General features: G+C 40.8%; 6 non-coding genes across 6 annotated transcripts; all 6 read left to right on the top strand.

The window, feature by feature from the left end:
* Positions 1-219: 219 nt before the first annotated feature.
* trnas-aga lies at positions 220-301 on the top strand. Its single transcript has one exon. It is a non-coding gene; the product is annotated as a tRNA-Ser (tRNA).
* Positions 302-7,148: 6,847 nt separating this feature from the next.
* trnal-cag lies at positions 7,149-7,231 on the top strand. The gene has a single exon. It is a non-coding gene; the product is annotated as a tRNA-Leu (tRNA).
* Positions 7,232-10,805: 3,574 nt separating this feature from the next.
* Positions 10,806-10,888, top strand: trnal-cag. The gene has a single exon. It is a non-coding gene; the product is annotated as a tRNA-Leu (tRNA).
* Positions 10,889-16,290: 5,402 nt separating this feature from the next.
* trnal-cag lies at positions 16,291-16,373 on the top strand. The gene has a single exon. It is a non-coding gene; the product is annotated as a tRNA-Leu (tRNA).
* Positions 16,374-19,948: 3,575 nt separating this feature from the next.
* Positions 19,949-20,031, top strand: trnal-cag. Its single transcript has one exon. It is a non-coding gene; the product is annotated as a tRNA-Leu (tRNA).
* Positions 20,032-20,337: 306 nt separating this feature from the next.
* trnas-aga lies at positions 20,338-20,419 on the top strand. The gene has a single exon. It is a non-coding gene; the product is annotated as a tRNA-Ser (tRNA).
* The last annotated feature ends 807 nt before the right edge of the window (positions 20,420-21,226 follow it).

Below are 21,226 nucleotides of genomic sequence, written 5' to 3'. Positions count from 1 at the left end.
CATAATAAACACTCTCAAATGCAGACCTTCTGGAGCTGAGCAAAGATCAAGGTTAAATAAGAAAACAGCTGGACTTAATCACAAATGAATGAGGGGAACATTTTGTGTTATTGCATTATAATGAGTTACTGCATTATCTTTCAGTTGTTAAATTTCACTTTCTGTAGGCTATGCCTGTTGGCCCATTCACTCCTAACAAGCTTGTTTTCTTCTGTCAATGTTGTCGTGGCCGAGTGGTTAAGGCGATGGACTAGAAATCCATTAGGATCTTCCTGTGCAGGTTCAAATCCTGCCGACAACGAAAATGCATTTTTTTGACCCCTCCGGAGGTTGAAGTTTAGTCATGTTTCTTATACCAATCGCATCCTCTCAGATCTCCGCAAGTACATAGGGATTAGTTGTCCATTTGGGATAGGACTGAAGGCCATCTGTCCCACTTCACACCTTTACACACCTGGTTATCCAGCCTTCTAGCTCTATAGGCCACAGTAGCATAGGTTACAGGTTTGTAGTCAAGCCACAGATTTCAGGTGAGATCCCATGATACACTCAACAATACAACAACACGATTCTCATGAATAACCATGAAGCCATTTGCTAAGATTTCCCCCATTTTGACATGTGGAAACCTGTTGTCACTCTTACCCTGACGGGAAGCTCCAGACACTTTTTTGGTCCTATCTGAGGCATTTTTAAATTCATGTCAAATTGGCCATATTCTGAAGACACTCTTAGGCTGCAGGGTAATCGAACTGGCCACATCTAAAGTCAAGCCACAGGTAACAGGTGAGAAACCTTGTTAAACCCTAAAAGAAAAAGAAAAAACTTGATTGCATTGAAAATAACCATTAAGTCATTCAGGTCGCAGACTCCCCTATAGGCATGGTTTGAAACCCCCTCCTGACAATTTTTTAGCGCCTGCATGTCATGCACCTTTGTAAAATCCAGTTGAAAAATAAATGACTTAAGGTAACGTAAATGACACCTAGTTAATATGAGTAGTGAATAACTATCGTATTTTTAATATTCTGCAAAAACAGCTAGTTGATGAGAGGCTGAAATAGAATTGCAAGAATCGCGCAATTTCACAGGCGGGCCCCAAACAGGCAAATAACAAAAATAATCTCGGAACGCAGAACTCGTCGGTCGTTGTCAGTGGATTGTATTGGCGGGAAGAACAAAAATATCGTCTGCAGGGTAATCAAAGTCGCCGCATCTAATGTCAAGTCACAGGTGAGCTGCCTTGTTAAACCCTAAAAATAAATAATAACACGATTGCGTTGAAATGACTCATTAAGCCATTTGTAAGGATTGAATGAGGGGAACATGTGGACCTGTTGTCACTCTTACCCTGATGGTTGCTGATATTTCCAGACACTTTTTCAGTCTTATCTGAGGAATTTTATCATTTATATCAGAATGGCCATATTCTGATGCCAGTTTAGCGCTCATTCAATGACGATTTACTACTCTTTCCCATTGAAGGCCATATTGAGGTTAAATCAATGACTGGACTTTTTAATTTATAAAAACAAATGACTATTGAAAGTGCAAGTCAGTATCGTGCATAGTTGTTCTGGTCTCTGTGGTGATTTTAGAGCGTTGTTCATATTTCTACTTTTACCGCATACACTTTAACCCGATACCCAGTTACTGTGCTGTAGTCAGGATGGCTGAGCTGTCTAAGGCGCTGCGTTCAGGTCGCAGTCTCCCATGGAGGCGTGGGTTCAAATCCCACTTCTGACAGTTTTTTAGTGCCTCTCAGGAGTCATGCTGCTCAGCAGTAATAATAAGAATGATGAAATAACAACTTCACACAGTGAAATAACAATTCATAATAAACACTCTCAAATGCAGACCTTCTGGAGCTGAGCAAAGATCAAGGTTAAATAAGAAAACAGCTGGACTTAATAACAAATGAATGAGGGGAACATTTTATGTTATTGCATTATAATGAGTTACTGTATTATCTTTCAGTTGTTAAATTTCACTTTCTGTAGGCTATGCCTGTTGGCCCATTCACTCCTAACAAGAATGTTTTCTTCTGTCAATGTTGTCGTGGCCGAGTGGTTAAGGCAATGGACTAGAAATCCAATAGGATCTTCCTGCGCAGGTTCAAATCCTGCCGACAACGAAAATGCATTTTTTTGACCCCTCCGGAGGTTGAAGTTTAGTCGTGTTTCTTATACCAATCGCATCCTCTCAGATCTCCGCAAGTACATAGGGATTAGTTGTCCATTTGGGATAGGACCGCAGGCCATCTATCCCACTTCACACCTTTACACACCTGGTTATCCAGCCTTCTAGCTCTATAGGCCACAGTAGCATAGGTTACAGGTTTGTAGTCAAGCCACATATTTCAGGTGAGATCCCATAATACACTCAACAATACAACAACACGATTCTCATGAATAACCATTAAGCCATTTGCTAAGATTTCCCCCATTTTGACATGTGGAAACCTGTTGTCACTCTTACCCTGACGGGAAGCTCCAGACACTTTTTTGGTCCTATCTGAGGCATTTTTAAATTCATGTCAAATTGGCCATATTCTGAAGACACTCTTATAGTCTGCAGGGTAATTGAACTGGTCACATCTAAAGTCAAGCCACAGGTAACAGGTGAGAAACCTTGTTAAACCCTAAAAGAAAAAGAAAAAACTTGATTGCATTGAAAATAACCATTAAGTCATTCAGGTCGCAGACTCCCCTATAGGCATGGTTTGAAACCCCCTCCTGACAATTTTTTAGTGCCTGCATGTCATGCACCTTTGTAAAATCCAGTTGAAAAATAAATGACTTAAGGTAACGTAAATGACACCTAGTTAATATGAGTAGTGAATAACTATCGTATTTTTAATATTCTGCAAAAACAGCTAGTTGATGAGAGGCTGAAAGAGAATTGCAAGAATCGCGCAATTTCACAGGCGGGCCCCAAACAGGCAAATAACAAAAATAATCTCGGAACGCAGAACTCGTCGGTCGTTGTCAGTGGATTGTATTGGCGGGAAGAACAAAAATATCGTCTGCAGGGTAATCGAAGTCGCCGCATCTCATGTCAAGTCACAGGTGAGCTGCCTTGTTAAACCCTAAAAATAAATAATAACACGATTGCTTTGAAATGACCCTTTAAGCCATTTGTAAGGATTTCCCCATGTGAACCTGTTGTCACTCTTACCCTGATGGTTGCTGATATTTCCAGACACTTTTTCAGTCTTATCTGAGGAATTTTATCATTTATATCAGAATGGCCATATTCTGATGCCAGTTTAGCGCTCATTCAATGGCGATTTACTACTCTTTCCCATTGAAGGCCATATTGAGGTTAAATCAATGACTGGACTTTTTAATTTATAAAAACAAATGACTATTGAAAGTGCAAGTCAGTATCGTGCATAGTTGTTCTGGTCTCTGTGGTGATTTTAGAGCGTTGTTCATATTTCTACTTTTACCGCATACACTTTAACCCGATACCCAGTTACTGTGCTGTAGTCAGGATGGCCGAGCGGTCTAAGGCGCTGCGTTCAGGTCGCAGTCTCCCATGGAGGCGTGTGTTCAAATCCCACTTCTGACAGTTTTTTAGTGCCTCTCAGGAGCCATGCTGCTCAGCAGTAATAATAAGAATGATGAAATAACAACTTCACACAGTGAAATAACAATTCATAATAAACACTCTCAAATGCAGACCTTCTGGAGCTGAGCAAAGATCAAGGTTAAATAAGAAAACAGCTGGACTTAATAACAAATGAATGAGGGGAACATTTTGTGTTATTGCATTATAATGAGTTACTGCATTATCTTTCAGTTGTTAAATTTCACTTTCTGTAGGCTATGCCTGTTGGCCCATTCACTCCTAACAAGCCTGTTTTCTTCTGTCAACGTTGTCGTGGCCGAGTGGTTAAGGCGATGGACTAGATATCCATTAAGATCTTCCTGCGCAGGTTCAAATCCTGCCGACAATGAAAATGCTTTTTTTTGACCCCTCCGGAGGTTGAAGTTTAGTCGTGTTTCTTATACCAATCGCATCCTCTCAGATCTCCGCAAGTACATAGGGATTAGTTGTCCATTTGGGATAGGACTGCAGGCCATCTGTCCCACTTCACACCTTTACACACCTGGTTATCCAGCCTTCTAGCTCTATAGGCCACAGTAGCATAGGTTACAGGTTTGTAGTCAAGCCACAGATTTCAGGTGAGATCCCATGATACACTCAACAATACAACAACACGATTCTCATGAATAACCATTAAGCCATTTGCTAAGATTTCCCTTATTTTGACATGTGGAAACCTGTTGTCACTCTTACCCTGACGGGAAGCTCCAGACACTTTTTTGGTCCTATCTGAGGCATTTTTAAATTCATGTCAAATTGGCCATATTCTGAAGACACTCTTATAGTCTGCAGGGTAATCGAACTGGCCACATCTAAAGTCAAGCCGCAGGTAACAGGTGAGAAACCTTGTTAAACCCTAAAAGAAAAAGAAAAAACTTGATCGCATTGAAAATAACCATTAAGTCATTCAGGTCGCAGACTCCCCTATAGGCATGGTTTGAAACCCCCTCCTGACAACTTTTTAGCGCCTGCATGTCATGCACCTTTGTAAAATCCAGTTGAAAAATAAATGACTTAAGGTAACGTAAATGACACCTAGTTAATATGAGTAGTGAATAACTATCGTATTTTTAATATTCTGCAAAAACAGCTAGTTGATGAGAGGCTGAAAGAGAATTGCAAGAATTGCGCAATTTCACAGGCGGCCCCCAAACTGGCAAATAACAAAAATAATCTCGGAACGCAGAACTCGTCGGACGTTGTCAGTGGATTGTATTGGCGGGAAGAACAAAAATATCGTCTGCAGGGTAATCGAAGTCGCCGCATCTAATGTCAAGTCACAGGTGAGCTGCCTTGTTAAACCCTAAAAATAAATAATAACACAATTGCGTTGAAATGACCCATTAAGCCATTTGTAAGGATTTCCCCCATGTGGACCTGTTGTCACTCTTACCCTGATGGTTGCTGATATTTCCAGACACTTTTTCAGTCTTATCTGAGGAATTTTATCATTTATATCAGAATGGCCATATTCTGATGCCAGTTTAGCGCTCATTCAATGGCGATTTACTACTCTTTCCCATTGAAGGCCATATTGAGGTTAAATCAATGACTGGACTTTTTAATTTATGAAAAACAAATGACTATTGAAAGTGCAAGTCAGTATCGTGCATAGTTGTTCTGGTCTCTGTGGTGATTTTAGAGCGTTGTTCATATTTCTACTTTTACCGCATACACTTTAACCCGATACCGAGTTACTGTGCTGTAGTCAGGATGGCCGAGCGGTCTAAGGCGCTGTGTTCAGGTCGCAGTCTCCCATGGAGGCGTGGGTTCAAATCCCACTTCTGACAGTTTTTTAGTGCCTCTCAGGAGTCATGCTGCTCAGCAGTAATAATAAGAATGATGAAATAACAACTTCACACAGTGAAATAACAATTCATAATAAACACTCTCAAATGCAGACCTTCTGGAGCTGTGCAAAGATCAAGGTTAAATAAGAAAACAGCTGGACTTAATAACAAATGAATGAGGGGAACATTTTGTGTTATTGCATTATAATGAGTTACTGCATTATCTTTCAGTTGTTAAATTTCACTTTCTGTAGGCTATGCCTGTTGGCCCATTCACTCCTAACAAGCCTGTTTTTTTCTGTCAATGTTGTCGTGGCCGAGTGGTTAAGGCGATGGACTAGAAATGCATTAGGATCTTCCTGCGTAGGTTCAAATCCTGCCGACAATGAAAATGCATTTTTTTGACCACTCCGGAGGTTGAAGTTTAGTCGTGTTTCTTATACCAATCGCATCCTCTCAGATCTCCGCAAGTACATAGGGATTAGTTGTCCATTTGGGATAGGACTGCAGGCCATCTGTCCCACTTCACACCTTTACACACCTGGTTATCCAGCCTTCTAGCTCTATAGGCCACAGTAGCATAGGTTACAGGTTTGTAGTCAAGCCACAGATTTCAGGTGAGATCCCATGATACACTCAACAATACAACAACACGATTCTCATGAATAACCATTAAGCCATTTGCTAAGATTTCCCTTATTTTGACATGTGGAAACCTGTTGTCACTCTTACCCTGACGGGAAGCTCCAGACACTTTTTTGGTCCTATCTGAGGCATTTTTAAATTCATGTCAAATTGGCCATATTCTGAAGACACTCTTATAGTCTGCAGGGTAATCGAACTGGCCACATCTAAAGTCAAGCCGCAGGTAACAGGTGAGAAACCTTGTTAAACCCTAAAAGAAAAAGAAAAAACTTGATTGCATTGAAAATAACCATTAAGTCATTCAGGTCGCAGACTCCCCTATAGGCATGGTTTGAAACCCCCTCCTGACAACTTTTTAGCGCCTGCATGTCATGCACCTTTGTAAAATCCAGTTGAAAAATAAATGACTTAAGGTAACGTAAATGACACCTAGTTAATATGAGTAGTGAATAACTATCGTATTTTTAATATTCTGCAAAAACAGCTAGTTGATGAGAGGCTGAAAGAGAATTGCAAGAATTGCGCAATTTCACAGGCGGCCCCCAAACTGGCAAATAACAAAAATAATCTCGGAACGCAGAACTCGTCGGACGTTGTCAGTGGATTGTATTGGCGGGAAGAACAAAAATATAGTCTGCAGGGTAATCGAAGTCGCCGCATCTAATGTCAAGTCACAGGTGAGCTGCCTTGTTAAACCCTAAAAATAAATAATAACACAATTGCGTTGAAATGACCCATTAAGCCATTTGTAAGGATTTCCCCCATGTGGACCTGTTGTCACTCTTACCCTGATGGTTGCTGATATTTCCAGACACTTTTTCAGTCTTATCTGATGAATTTTATCATTTATATCAGAATGGCCATATTCTGATGCCAGTTTAGCGCTCATTCAATGGCGATTTACTACTCTTTCCCATTGAAGGCCATATTGAGGTTAAATCAATGACTGGACTTTTTAATTTATGAAAAACAAATGACTATTGAAAGTGCAAGTCAGTATCGTGCATAGTTGTTCTGGTCTCTGTGGTGATTTTAGAGCGTTGTTCATATTTCTACTTTTACCGCATACACTTTAACCCGATACCCAGTTACTGTGCTGTAGTCAGGATGGCCGAGCGGTCTAAGGCGCTGCGTTCAGGTCGCAGTCTCCCATGGAGGCGTGGGTTCAAATCCCACTTCTGACAGTTTTTTAGTGCCTCTCAGGAGTCATGCTGCTCAGCAGTAATAATAAGAATGATGAAATAACAACTTCACACAGTGAAATAACAATTCATAATAAACACTCTCAAATGCAGACCTTCTGGAGCTGAGCAAAGATCAAGGTTAAATAAGAAAACAGCTGGACTTAATAACAAATGAATGAGGGGAACATTTTGTGTTATTGCATTATAATGAGTTACTGCATTATCTTTCAGTTGTTAAATTTCACTTTCTGTAGGCTATGCCTGTTGGCCCATTCACTCCTAACAAGCCTGTTTTTTTCTGTCAATGTTGTCGTGGCCGAGTGGTTAAGGTGATGGACTAGAAATGCATTAGGATCTTCCTGCGTAGGTTCAAATCCTGCCGACAATGAAAACGCATTTTTTTGACCACTCCGGAGGTTGAAGTTTAGTCGTGTTTCTTATACCAATCGCATCCTCTCAGATCTCCGCAAGTACATAGGGATTAGTTGTCCATTTGGGATAGGACTGCAGGCCATCTATCCCACTTCACACCTTTACACACCTGGTTATCCAGCCTTCTAGCTCTATAGGCCACAGTAGCATAGGTTACAGGTTTGTAGTCAAGCCACAGATTTCAGGTGAGATCCCATGATACACTCAACAATACAACAACACGATTCTCATGAATAACCATTAAGCCATTTGCTAAGATTTCCCCCATTTTGACATGTGGAAACCTGTTGTCACTCTTACCCTGACGGGAAGCTCCAGACACTTTTTTGGTCCTATCTGAGGCATTTTTAAATTCATGTCAAATTGGCCATATTCTGAAGACACTCTTATAGTCTGCAGGGTTATCGAACTGGCCACATCTAAAGTCAAGCCACAGGTAACAGGTGAGAAACCTTGTTAAACCCTAAAAGAAAAAGAAAAAACTCGATTGCATTGAAAATAACCATTAAGTCATTCAGGTCGCAGACTCCCCTATAGGCATGGTTTGAAACCCCCTCCTGACAACTTTTTAGCGCCTGCATGTCATGCACCTTTGTAAAATCCAGTTGAAAAATAAATGACTTAAGGTAACGTAAATGACACCTAGTTAATATGAGTAGTGAACAACTATCGTATTTTTAATATTCTGCAAAAACAGCTAGTTGATGAGAGGCTGAAAGAGAATTGCAAGAATCGCGCAATTTCACAGGCGGGCCCCAAACAGGCAAATAACAAAAATAATCTCGGAACGCAGAACTCGTCGGTCGTTGTCAGTGGATTGTATTGGCGGGAAGAACAAAAATATCGTCTGCAGGGTAATCGAAGTCGCCGCATCTAATGTCAAGTCACAGGTGAGCTGCCTTGTTAAACCCTAAAAATAAATAATAACACGATTGCGTTGAAATGACCCATTAAGCCATTTGTAAGGATTTCCCCCATGTGGACCTGTTGTCACTCTTACCCTGATGGTTGCTGATATTTCCAGACACTTTTTTAGTCTTATCTGAGGAATTTTATCATTTATATCAGAATGGCCATATTCTGATGCCAGTTTAGCGCTCATTCAATGGCGATTTACTACTCTTTCCCATTGAAGGCCATATTGAGGTTAAATCAATGACTGGACTTTTTAATTTATAAAAACAAATGACTATTGAAAGTGCAAGTCAGTATCGTGCATAGTTGTTCTGGTCTCTGTGGTGATTTTAGAGCGTTGTTCATATTTCTACTTTTACCGCATACACTTTAACCCGATACCCAGTTACTGTGCTGTAGTCAGGATGGCCGAGCGGTCTAAGGCGCTGCGTTCAGGTCGCAGTCTCCCATGGAGGCGTGTGTTCAAATCCCACTTCTGACAGTTTTTTAGTGCCTCTCAGGAGCCATGCTGCTCAGCAGTAATAATAAGAATGATGAAATAACAACTTCACACAGTGAAATAACAATTCATAATAAACACTCTCAAATGCAGACCTTCTGGAGCTGAGCAAAGATCAAGGTTAAATAAGAAAACAGCTGGACTTAATAACAAATGAATGAGGGGAACATTTTGTGTTATTGCATTATAATGAGTTACTGCATTATCTTTCAGTTGTTAAATTTCACTTTCTGTAGGCTATGCCTGTTGGCCCATTCACTCCTAACAAGCCTGTTTTCTTCTGTCAACGTTGTCGTGGCCGAGTGGTTAAGGCGATGGACTAGATATCCATTAAGATCTTCCTGCGCAGGTTCAAATCCTGCCGACAATGAAAATGCTTTTTTTTGACCCCTCCGGAGGTTGAAGTTTAGTCGTGTTTCTTATACCAATCGCATCCTCTCAGATCTCCGCAAGTACATAGGGATTAGTTGTCCATTTGGGATAGGACTGCAGGCCATCTGTCCCACTTCACACCTTTACACACCTGGTTATCCAGCCTTCTAGCTCTATAGGCCACAGTAGCATAGGTTACAGGTTTGTAGTCAAGCCACAGATTTCAGGTGAGATCCCATGATACACTCAACAATACAACAACACGATTCTCATGAATAACCATTAAGCCATTTGCTAAGATTTCCCTTATTTTGACATGTGGAAACCTGTTGTCACTCTTACCCTGACGGGAAGCTCCAGACACTTTTTTGGTCCTATCTGAGGCATTTTTAAATTCATGTCAAATTGGCCATATTCTGAAGACACTCTTATAGTCTGCAGGGTAATCGAACTGGCCACATCTAAAGTCAAGCCGCAGGTAACAGGTGAGAAACCTTGTTAAACCCTAAAAGAAAAAGAAAAAACTTGATTGCATTGAAAATAACCATTAAGTCATTCAGGTCGCAGATTCCCCTATAGGCATGGTTTGAAACCCCCTCCTGACAACTTTTTAGCGCCTGCATGTCATGCACCTTTGTAAAATCCAGTTGAAAAATAAATGACTTAAGGTAACGTAAATGACACCTAGTTAATATGAGTAGTGAATAACTATCGTATTTTTAATATTCTGCAAAAACAGCTAGTTGATGAGAGGCTGAAAGAGAATTGCAAGAATTGCGCAATTTCACAGGCGGCCCCCAAACTGGCAAATAACAAAAATAATCTCGGAACGCAGAACTCGTCGGACGTTGTCAGTGGATTGTATTGGCGGGAAGAACAAAAATATAGTCTGCAGGGTAATCGAAGTCGCCGCATCTAATGTCAAGTCACAGGTGAGCTGCCTTGTTAAACCCTAAAAATAAATAATAACACAATTGCGTTGAAATGACCCATTAAGCCATTTGTAAGGATTTCCCCCATGTGGACCTGTTGTCACTCTTACCCTGATGGTTGCTGATATTTCCAGACACTTTTTCAGTCTTATCTGAGGAATTTTATCATTTATATCAGAATGGCCATATTCTGATGCCAGTTTAGCGCTCATTCAATGGCGATTTACTACTCTTTCCCATTGAAGGCCATATTGAGGTTAAATCAATGACTGGACTTTTTAATTTATGAAAAACAAATGACTATTGAAAGTGCAAGTCAGTATCGTGCATAGTTGTTCTGGTCTCTGTGGTGATTTTAGAGCGTTGTTCATATTTCTACTTTTACCGCATACACTTTAACCCGATACCCAGTTACTGTGCTGTAGTCAGGATGGCCGAGCGGTCTAAGGCGCTGCGTTCAGGTCGCAGTCTCCCATGGAGGCGTGGGTTCAAATCCCACTTCTGACAGTTTTTTAGTGCCTCTCAGGAGTCATGCTGCTCAGCAGTAATAATAAGAATGATGAAATAACAACTTCACACAGTGAAATAACAATTCATAATAAACACTCTCAAATGCAGACCTTCTGGAGCTGAGCAAAGATCAAGGTTAAATAAGAAAACAGCTGGACTTAATAACAAATGAATGAGGGGAACATTTTGTGTTATTGCATTATAATGAGTTACTGCATTATCTTTCAGTTGTTAAATTTCACTTTCTGTAGGCTATGCCTGTTGGCCCATTCACTCCTAACAAGCCTGTTTTTTTCTGTCAATGTTGTCAGTGGCCGAGTGGTTAAGGTGATGGACTAGAAATGCATTAGGATCTTCCTGCGTAGGTTCAAATCCTGCCGACAATGAAAACGCATTTTTTTGACCACTCCGGAGGTTGAAGTTTAGTCGTGTTTCTTATACCAATCGCATCCTCTCAGATCTCCGCAAGTACATAGGGATTAGTTGTCCATTTGGGATAGGACTGCAGGCCATCTATCCCACTTCACACCTTTACACACCTGGTTATCCAGCCTTCTAGCTCTATAGGCCACAGTAGCATAGGTTACAGGTTTGTAGTCAAGCCACAGATTTCAGGTGAGATCCCATGATACACTCAACAATACAACAACACGATTCTCATGAATAACCATTAAGCCATTTGCTAAGATTTCCCCCATTTTGACATGTGGAAACCTGTTGTCACTCTTACCCTGACGGGAAGCTCCAGACACTTTTTTGGTCCTATCTGAGGCATTTTTAAATTCATGTCAAATTGGCCATATTCTGAAGACACTCTTATAGTCTGCAGGGTTATCGAACTGGCCACATCTAAAGTCAAGCCACAGGTAACAGGTGAGAAACCTTGTTAAACCCTAAAAGAAAAAGAAAAACTCGATTGCATTGAAAATAACCATTAAGTCATTCAGGTCGCAGACTCCCCTATAGGCATGGTTTGAAACCCCCTCCTGACAACTTTTTAGCGCCTGCATGTCATGCACCTTTGTAAAATCCAGTTGAAAAATAAATGACTTAAGGTAACGTAAATGACACCTAGTTAATATGAGTAGTGAACAACTATCGTATTTTTAATATTCTGCAAAAACAGCTAGTTGATGAGAGGCTGAAAGAGAATTGCAAGAATCGCGCAATTTCACAGGCGGGCCCCAAACAGGCAAATAACAAAAATAATCTCGGAACGCAGAACTCGTCGGTCGTTGTCAGTGGATTGTATTGGCGGGAAGAACAAAAATATCGTCTGCAGGGTAATCGAAGTCGCCGCATCTAATGTCAAGTCACAGGTGAGCTGCCTTGTTAAACCCTAAAAATAAATAATAACACGATTGCGTTGAAATGACCCATTAAGCCATTTGTAAGGATTTCCCCCATGTGGACCTGTTGTCACTCTTACCCTGATGGTTGCTGATATTTCCAGACACTTTTTTAGTCTTATCTGAGGAATTTTATCATTTATATCAGAATGGCCATATTCTGATGCCAGTTTAGCGCTCATTCAATGGCGATTTACTACTCTTTCCCATTGAAGGCCATATTGAGGTTAAATCAATGACTGGACTTTTTAATTTATAAAAACAAATGACTATTGAAAGTGCAAGTCAGTATCGTGCATAGTTGTTCTGGTCTCTGTGGTGATTTTAGAGCGTTGTTCATATTTCTACTTTTACCGCATACACTTTAACCCGATACCCAGTTACTGTGCTGTAGTCAGGATGGCCGAGCGGTCTAAGGCGCTGCGTTCAGGTCGCAGTCTCCCATGGAGGCGTGTGTTCAAATCCCACTTCTGACAGTTTTTTAGTGCCTCTCAGGAGCCATGCTGCTCAGCAGTAATAATAAGAATGATGAAATAACAACTTCACACAGTGAAATAACAATTCATAATAAACACTCTCAAATGCAGACCTTCTGGAGCTGAGCAAAGATCAAGGTTAAATAAGAAAACAGCTGGACTTAATAACAAATGAATGAGGGGAACATTTTGTGTTATTGCATTATAATGAGTTACTGCATTATCTTTCAGTTGTTAAATTTCACTTTCTGTAGGCTATGCCTGTTGGCCCATTCACTCCTAACAAGCCTGTTTTCTTCTGTCAACGTTGTCGTGGCCGAGTGGTTAAGGCGATGGACTAGATATCCATTAAGATCTTCCTGTGCAGGTTCAAATCCTGCCGACAATGAAAATGCTTTTTTTTGACCCCTCCGGAGGTTGAAGTTTAGTCGTGTTTCTTATACCAATCGCATCCTCTCAGATCTCCGCAAGTACATAGGGATTAGTTGTCCATTTGGGATAGGACTGCAGGCCATCTGTCCCACTTCACACCTTTACACACCTGGTTATCCAGCCTTCTAGCTCTATAGGCCACAGTAGCATAGGTTACAGGTTTGTAGTCAAGCCACAGATTTCAGGTGAGATCCCATGATACACTCAACAATACAACAACACGATTCTCATGAATAACCATTAAGCCATTTGCTAAGATTTCCCTTATTTTGACATGTGGAAACCTGTTGTCACTCTTACCCTGACGGGAAGCTCCAGACACTTTTTTGGTCCTATCTGAGGCATTTTTAAATTCATGTCAAATTGGCCATATTCTGAAGACACTCTTATAGTCTGCAGGGTAATCGAACTGGCCACATCTAAAGTCAAGCCGCAGGTAACAGGTGAGAAACCTTGTTAAACCCTAAAAGAAAAAGAAAAAACTTGATTGCATTGAAAATAACCATTAAGTCATTCAGGTCGCAGATTCCCCTATAGGCATGGTTTGAAACCCCCTCCTGACAACTTTTTAGCGCCTGCATGTCATGCACCTTTGTAAAATCCAGTTGAAAAATAAATGACTTAAGGTAACGTAAATGACACCTAGTTAATATGAGTAGTGAATAACTATCGTATTTTTAATATTCTGCAAAAACAGCTAGTTGATGAGAGGCTGAAAGAGAATTGCAAGAATTGCGCAATTTCACAGGCGGGCCCCAAACAGGCAAATAACAAAAATAATCTCGGAACGCAGAACTCGTCGGTCGTTGTCAGTGGATTGTATTGGCGGGAAGAACAAAAATATCGTCTGCAGGGTAATCGAAGTCGCCGCATCTAATGTCAAGTCACAGGTGAGCTGCCTTGTTAAACCCTAAAAATAAATAATAACACGATTGCGTTGAAATGACCCATTAAGCCATTTGTAAGGATTTCCCCCATGTGGACCTGTTGTCACTCTTACCCTGATGGTTGCTGATATTTCCAGACACTTTTTTAGTCTTATCTGAGGAATTTTATCATTTATATCAGAATGGCCATATTCTGATGCCAGTTTAGCGCTCATTCAATGGCGATTTACTACTCTTTCCCATTGAAGGCCATATTGAGGTTAAATCAATGACTGGACTTTTTAATTTATAAAAACAAATGACTATTGAAAGTGCAAGTCAGTATCGTGCATAGTTGTTCTGGTCTCTGTGGTGATTTTAGAGCGTTGTTCATATTTCTACTTTTACCGCATACACTTTAACCCGATACCCAGTTACTGTGCTGTAGTCAGGATGGCCGAGCGGTCTAAGGCGCTGCGTTCAGGTCGCAGTCTCCCATGGAGGCGTGTGTTCAAATCCCACTTCTGACAGTTTTTTAGTGCCTCTCAGGAGCCATGCTGCTCAGCAGTAATAATAAGAATGATGAAATAACAACTTCACACAGTGAAATAACAATTCATAATAAACACTCTCAAATGCAGACCTTCTGGAGCTGAGCAAAGATCAAGGTTAAATAAGAAAACAGCTGGACTTAATAACAAATGAATGAGGGGAACATTTTGTGTTATTGCATTATAATGAGTTACTGCATTATCTTTCAGTTGTTAAATTTCACTTTCTGTAGGCTATGCCTGTTGGCCCATTCACTCCTAACAAGCCTGTTTTCTTCTGTCAACGTTGTCGTGGCCGAGTGGTTAAGGCGATGGACTAGATATCCATTAAGATCTTCCTGTGCAGGTTCAAATCCTGCCGACAATGAAAATGCTTTTTTTTGACCCCTCCGGAGGTTGAAGTTTAGTCGTGTTTCTTATACCAATCGCATCCTCTCAGATCTCCGCAAGTACATAGGGATTAGTTGTCCATTTGGGATAGGACTGCAGGCCATCTGTCCCACTTCACACCTTTACACACCTGGTTATCCAGCCTTCTAGCTCTATAGGCCACAGTAGCATAGGTTACAGGTTTGTAGTCAAGCCACAGATTTCAGGTGAGATCCCATGATACACTCAACAATACAACAACACGATTCTCATGAATAACCATTAAGCCATTTGCTAAGATTTCCCCTATTTTGACATGTGGAAACCTGTTGTCACTCTTACCCTGACGGGAAGCTCCAGACACTTTTTTGGTCCTATCTGAGGCATTTTTAAATTCATGTCAAATTGGCCATATTCTGAAGACACTCTTATAGTCTGCAGGGTAATCGAACTGGCCACATCTAAAGTCAAGCCGCAGGTAACAGGTGAGAAACCTTGTTAAACCCTAAAAGAAAAAGAAAAAACTTGATTGCATTGAAAATAACCATTAAGTCATTCAGGTCGCAGATTCCCCTATAGGCATGGTTTGAAACCCCCTCCTGACAACTTTTTAGCGCCTGCATGTCATGCACCTTTGTAAAATCCAGTTGAAAAATAAATGACTTAAGGTAACGTAAATGACACCTAGTTAATATGAGTAGTGAATAACTATCGTATTTTTAATATTCTGCAAAAACAGCTAGTTGATGAGAGGCTGAAAGAGAATTGCAAGAATTGCGCAATTTCACAGGCGGCCCCCAAACTGGCAAATAACAAAAATAATCTCGGAACGCAGAACTCGTCGGACGTTGTCAGTGGATTGTATTGGCGGGAAGAACAAAAATATAGTCTGCAGGGTAATCGAAGTCGCCGCATCTAATGTCAAGTCACAGGTGAGCTGCCTTGTTAAACCCTAAAAATAAATAATAACACAATTGCGTTGAAATGACCCATTAAGCCATTTGTAAGGATTTCCCCCATGTGGACCTGTTGTCACTCTTACCCTGATGGTTGCTGATATTTCCAGACACTTTTTCAGTCTTATCTGAGGAATTTTATCATTTATATCAGAATGGCCATATTCTGATGCCAGTTTAGCGCTCATTCAATGGCGATTTACTACTCTTTCCCATTGAAGGCCATATTGAGGTTAAATCAATGACTGGACTTTTTAATTTATGAAAAACAAATGACTATTGAAAGTGCAAGTCAGTATCGTGCATAGTTGTTCTGGTCTCTGTGGTGATTTTAGAGCGTTGTTCATATTTCTACTTTTACCGCATACACTTTAACCCGATACCCAGTTACTGTGCTGTAGTCAGGATGGCCGAGCGGTCTAAGGCGCTGCGTTCAGGTCGCAGTCTCCCATGGAGGCGTGGGTTCAAATCCCACTTCTGACAGTTTTTTAGTGCCTCTCAGGAGTCATGCTGCTCAGCAGTAATAATAAGAATGATGAAATAACAACTTCACACAGTGAAATAACAATTCATAATAAACACTCTCAAATGCAGACCTTCTGGAGCTGAGCAAAGATCAAGGTTAAATAAGAAAACAGCTGGACTTAATAACAAATGAATGAGGGGAACATTTTGTGTTATTGCATTATAATGAGTTACTGCATTATCTTTCAGTTGTTAAATTTCACTTTCTGTAGGCTATGCCTGTTGGCCCATTCACTCCTAACAAGCCTGTTTTTTTCTGTCAATGTTGTCGTGGCCGAGTGGTTAAGGTGATGGACTAGAAATGCATTAGGATCTTCCTGCGTAGGTTCAAATCCTGCCGACAATGAAAACGCATTTTTTTGACCACTCCGGAGGTTGAAGTTTAGTCGTGTTTCTTATACCAATCGCATCCTCTCAGATCTCCGCAAGTACATAGGGATTAGTTGTCCATTTGGGATAGGACTGCAGGCCATCTATCCCACTTCACACCTTTACACACCTGGTTATCCAGCCTTCTAGCTCTATAGGCCACAGTAGCATAGGTTACAGGTTTGTAGTCAAGCCACAGATTTCAGGTGAGATCCCATGATACACTCAACAATACAACAACACGATTCTCATGAATAACCATTAAGCCATTTGCTAAGATTTCCCCCATTTTGACATGTGGAAACCTGTTGTCACTCTTACCCTGACGGGAAGCTCCAGACACTTTTTTGGTCCTATCTGAGGCATTTTTAAATTCATGTCAAATTGGCCATATTCTGAAGACACTCTTATAGTCTGCAGGGTTATCGAACTGGCCACATCTAAAGTCAAGCCACAGGTAACAGGTGAGAAACCTTGTTAAACCCTAAAAGAAAAAGAAAAAACTCGATTGCATTGAAAATAACCATTAAGTCATTCAGGTCGCAGACTCCCCTATAGGCATGGTTTGAAACCCCCTCCTGACAACTTTTTAGCGCCTGCATGTCATGCACCTTTGTAAAATCCAGTTGAAAAATAAATGACTTAAGGTAACGTAAATGACACCTAGTTAATATGAGTAGTGAACAACTATCGTATTTTTAATATTCTGCAAAAACAGCTAGTTGATGAGAGGCTGAAAGAGAATTGCAAGAATCGCGCAATTTCACAGGCGGGCCCCAAACAGGCAAATAACAAAAATAATCTCGGAACGCAGAACTCGTCGGTCGTTGTCAGTGGATTGTATTGGCGGGAAGAACAAAAATATCGTCTGCAGGGTAATCGAAGTCGCCGCATCTAATGTCAAGTCACAGGTGAGCTGCCTTGTTAAACCCTAAAAATAAATAATAACACGATTGCGTTGAAATGACCCATTAAGCCATTTGTAAGGATTTCCCCCATGTGGACCTGTTGTCACTCTTACCCTGATGGTTGCTGATATTTCCAGACACTTTTTCAGTCTTATCTGAGGAATTTTATCATTTATATCAGAATGGCCATATTCTGATGCCAGTTTAGCGCTCATTCAATGGCGATTTACTACTCTTTCCCATTGAAGGCCATATTGAGGTTAAATCAATGACTGGACTTTTTAATTTATAAAAACAAATGACTATTGAAAGTGCAAGTCAGTATCGTGCATAGTTGTTCTGGTCTCTGTGGTGATTTTAGAGCGTTGTTCATATTTCTACTTTTACCGCATACACTTTAACCCGATACCCAGTTACTGTGCTGTAGTCAGGATGGCCGAGCGGTCTAAGGCGCTGCGTTCAGGTCGCAGTCTCCCATGGAGGCGTGTGTTCAAATCCCACTTCTGACAGTTTTTTAGTGCCTCTCAGGAGTCATGCTGCTCAGCAGTAATAATAAGAATGATGAAATAACAACTTCACACAGTGAAATAACAATTCATAATAAACACTCTCAAATGCAGACCTTCTGGAGCTGAGCAAAGATCAAGGTTAAATAAGAAAACAGCTGGACTTAATAACAAATGAATGAGGGGAACATTTTGTGTTATTGCATTATAATGAGTTACTGCATTATCTTTCAGTTGTTAAATTTCACTTTCTGTAGGCTATGCCTGTTGGCCCATTCACTCCTAACAAGCCTGTTTTCTTCTGTCAACGTTGTCGTGGCCGAGTGGTTAAGGCGATGGACTAGAAATCCATTAAGGATCTTCCTGCGCAGGTTCAAATCCTGCCGACAATGAAAATGCATTTTTTTGACCCCTCCGGAGGTTGAAGTTTAGTCGTGTTTCTTATACCAATCGCATCCTCTCAGATCTCCGCAAGTACATAGGGATTAGTTGTCCATTTGGGATAGGACTGCAGGCCATCTGTCCCACTTCACACCTTTACACACCTGGTTATCCAGCCTTCTAGCTCTATAGGCCACAGTAGCATAGGTTACAGGTTTGTAGTCAAGCCACAGATTTCAGGTGAGATCCCATGATACACTCAACAATACAACAACACGATTCTCATGAATAACCATGAAGCCATTTGCTAAGATTTCCCCCTATTTTGACATGTGGAAACCTGTTGTCACTCTTACCCTGACGGGAAGCTCCAGACACTTTTTTGGTCCTATCTGAGGCATTTTTAAATTCATGTCAAATTGGCCATATTCTGAAGACACTCTTATAGTCTGCAGGGTAATCGAACTGGCCACATCTAAAGTCAAGCCACAGGTAACAGGTGAGAAACCTTGTTAAACCCTAAAAGAAAAAGAAAAAACTTGATTGCATTGAAAATAACCATTAAGTCATTCAGGTCGCAGACTCCCCTATAGGCATGGTTTGAAACCCCCTCCTGACAACTTTTTAGCGCCTGCATGTCATGCACCTTTGTAAAATCCAGTTGAAAAATAAATGACTTAAGGTAACGTAAATGACACCTAGTTAATATGAGTAGTGAATAACTATCGTATTTTTAATATTCTGCAAAAACAGCTAGTTGATGAGAGGCTGAAAGAGAATTGCAAGAATCGCGCAATTTCACAGGCGGGCCCCAAACAGGCAAATAACAAAAATAATCTCGGAACGCAGAACTCGTCGGTCGTTGTCAGTGGATTGTATTGGCGGGAAGAACAAAAATATCGTCTGCAGGGTAATCGAAGTCGCCGCATCTAATGTCAAGTCACAGGTGAGCTGCCTTGTTAAACCCTAAAAATAAATAATAACACGATTGCGTTGAAATGACCCATTAAGCCATTTGTAAGGATTTCCCCCATGTGGACCTGTTGTCACTCTTACCCTGATGGTTGCTGATATTTCCAGACACTTTTTCAGTCTTATCTGAGGAATTTTATCATTTATATCAGAATGGCCATATTCTGATGCCAGTTTAGCGCTCATTCAATGACGATTTACTACTCTTTCCCATTGAAGGCCATATTGAGGTTAAATCAATGACTGGACTTTTTAATTTATAAAAACAAATGACTATTGAAAGTGCAAGTCAGTATCGTGCATAGTTGTTCTGGTCTCTGTGGTGATTTTAGAGCGTTGTTCATATTTCTACTTTTACCGCATACACTTTAACCCGATACCCAGTTACTGTGCTGTAGTCAGGATGGCCGAGCGGTCTAAGGCGCTGCGTTCAGGTCGCAGTCTCCCATGGAGGCGTGGGTTCAAATCCCACTTCTGACAGTTTTTTAGTGCCTCTCAGGAGTCATGCTGCTCAGCAGTAATAATAAGAATGATGAAATAACAACTTCACACAGTGAAATAACAATTCATAATAAACACTCTCAAATGCAGACCTTCTGGAGCTGAGCAAAGATCAAGGTTAAATAAGAAAACAGCTGGACTTAATAACAAATGAATGAGGGGAACATTTTGTGTTATTGCATTATAATGAGTTACTGCATTATCTTTCAGTTGTTAAATTTCACTTTCTGTAGGCTATGCCTGTTGGCCCATTCACTCCTAACAAGCTTGTTTTCTTCTGTCAATGTTGTCGTGGCCGAGTGGTTAAGGCGATGGACTAGAAATCCATTAGGATCTTCCTGCGCAGGTTCAAATCCTGCCGACAACGAAAATGCATTTTTTTGACCCCTCCGGAGGTTGAAGTTTAGTCGTGTTTCTTATACCAATCGCATCCTCTCAGATCTCCGCAAGTACATAGGGATTAGTTGTCCATTTGGGATAGGACTGCAGGCCATCTGTCCCACTTCACACCTTTACACACCTGGTTATCCAGCCTTCTAGCTCTATAGGCCACAGTAGCATAGGTTACAGGTTTGTAGTCAAGCCACAGATTTCAGGTGAGATCCCATGATACACTCAACAATACAACAACACGATTCTCATGAATAACCATGAAGCCATTTGCTAAGATTTCCCCCATTTTGACATGTGGAAACCTGTTGTCACTCTTACCCTGACGGGAAGCTCCAGACACTTTTTTGGTCCTATCTGAGGCATTTTTAAATTCATGTCAAATTGGCCATATTCTGAAGACACTCTTAGGCTGCAGGGTAATCGAACTGGCCACATCTAAAGTCAAGCCACAGGTAACAGGTGAGAAACCTTGTTAAACCCTAAAAGAAAAAGAAAAAACTTGATTGCATTGAAAATAACCATTAAGTCATTCAGGTCGCAGACTCCCCTATAGGCATGGTTTGAAACCCCCTCCTGACAATTTTTTAGCGCCTGCATGTCATGCACCTTTGTAAAATCCAGTTGAAAAATAAATGACTTAAGGTAACGTAAATGACACCTAGTTAATATGAGTAGTGAATAACTATCGTATTTTTAATATTCTGCAAAAACAGCTAGTTGATGAGAGGCTGAAAGAGAATTGCAAGAATCGCGCAATTTCACAGGCGGGCCCCAAACAGGC

The sequence above is a fragment of the Oncorhynchus mykiss genome, unplaced genomic scaffold (genome assembly GCF_013265735.2).
Source record: "Oncorhynchus mykiss isolate Arlee unplaced genomic scaffold, USDA_OmykA_1.1 un_scaffold_292, whole genome shotgun sequence".
Classification (NCBI taxonomy): domain Eukaryota; kingdom Metazoa; phylum Chordata; class Actinopteri; order Salmoniformes; family Salmonidae; genus Oncorhynchus; species Oncorhynchus mykiss.
This window is presented reverse-complemented; position numbering and strand designations above follow the sequence as displayed.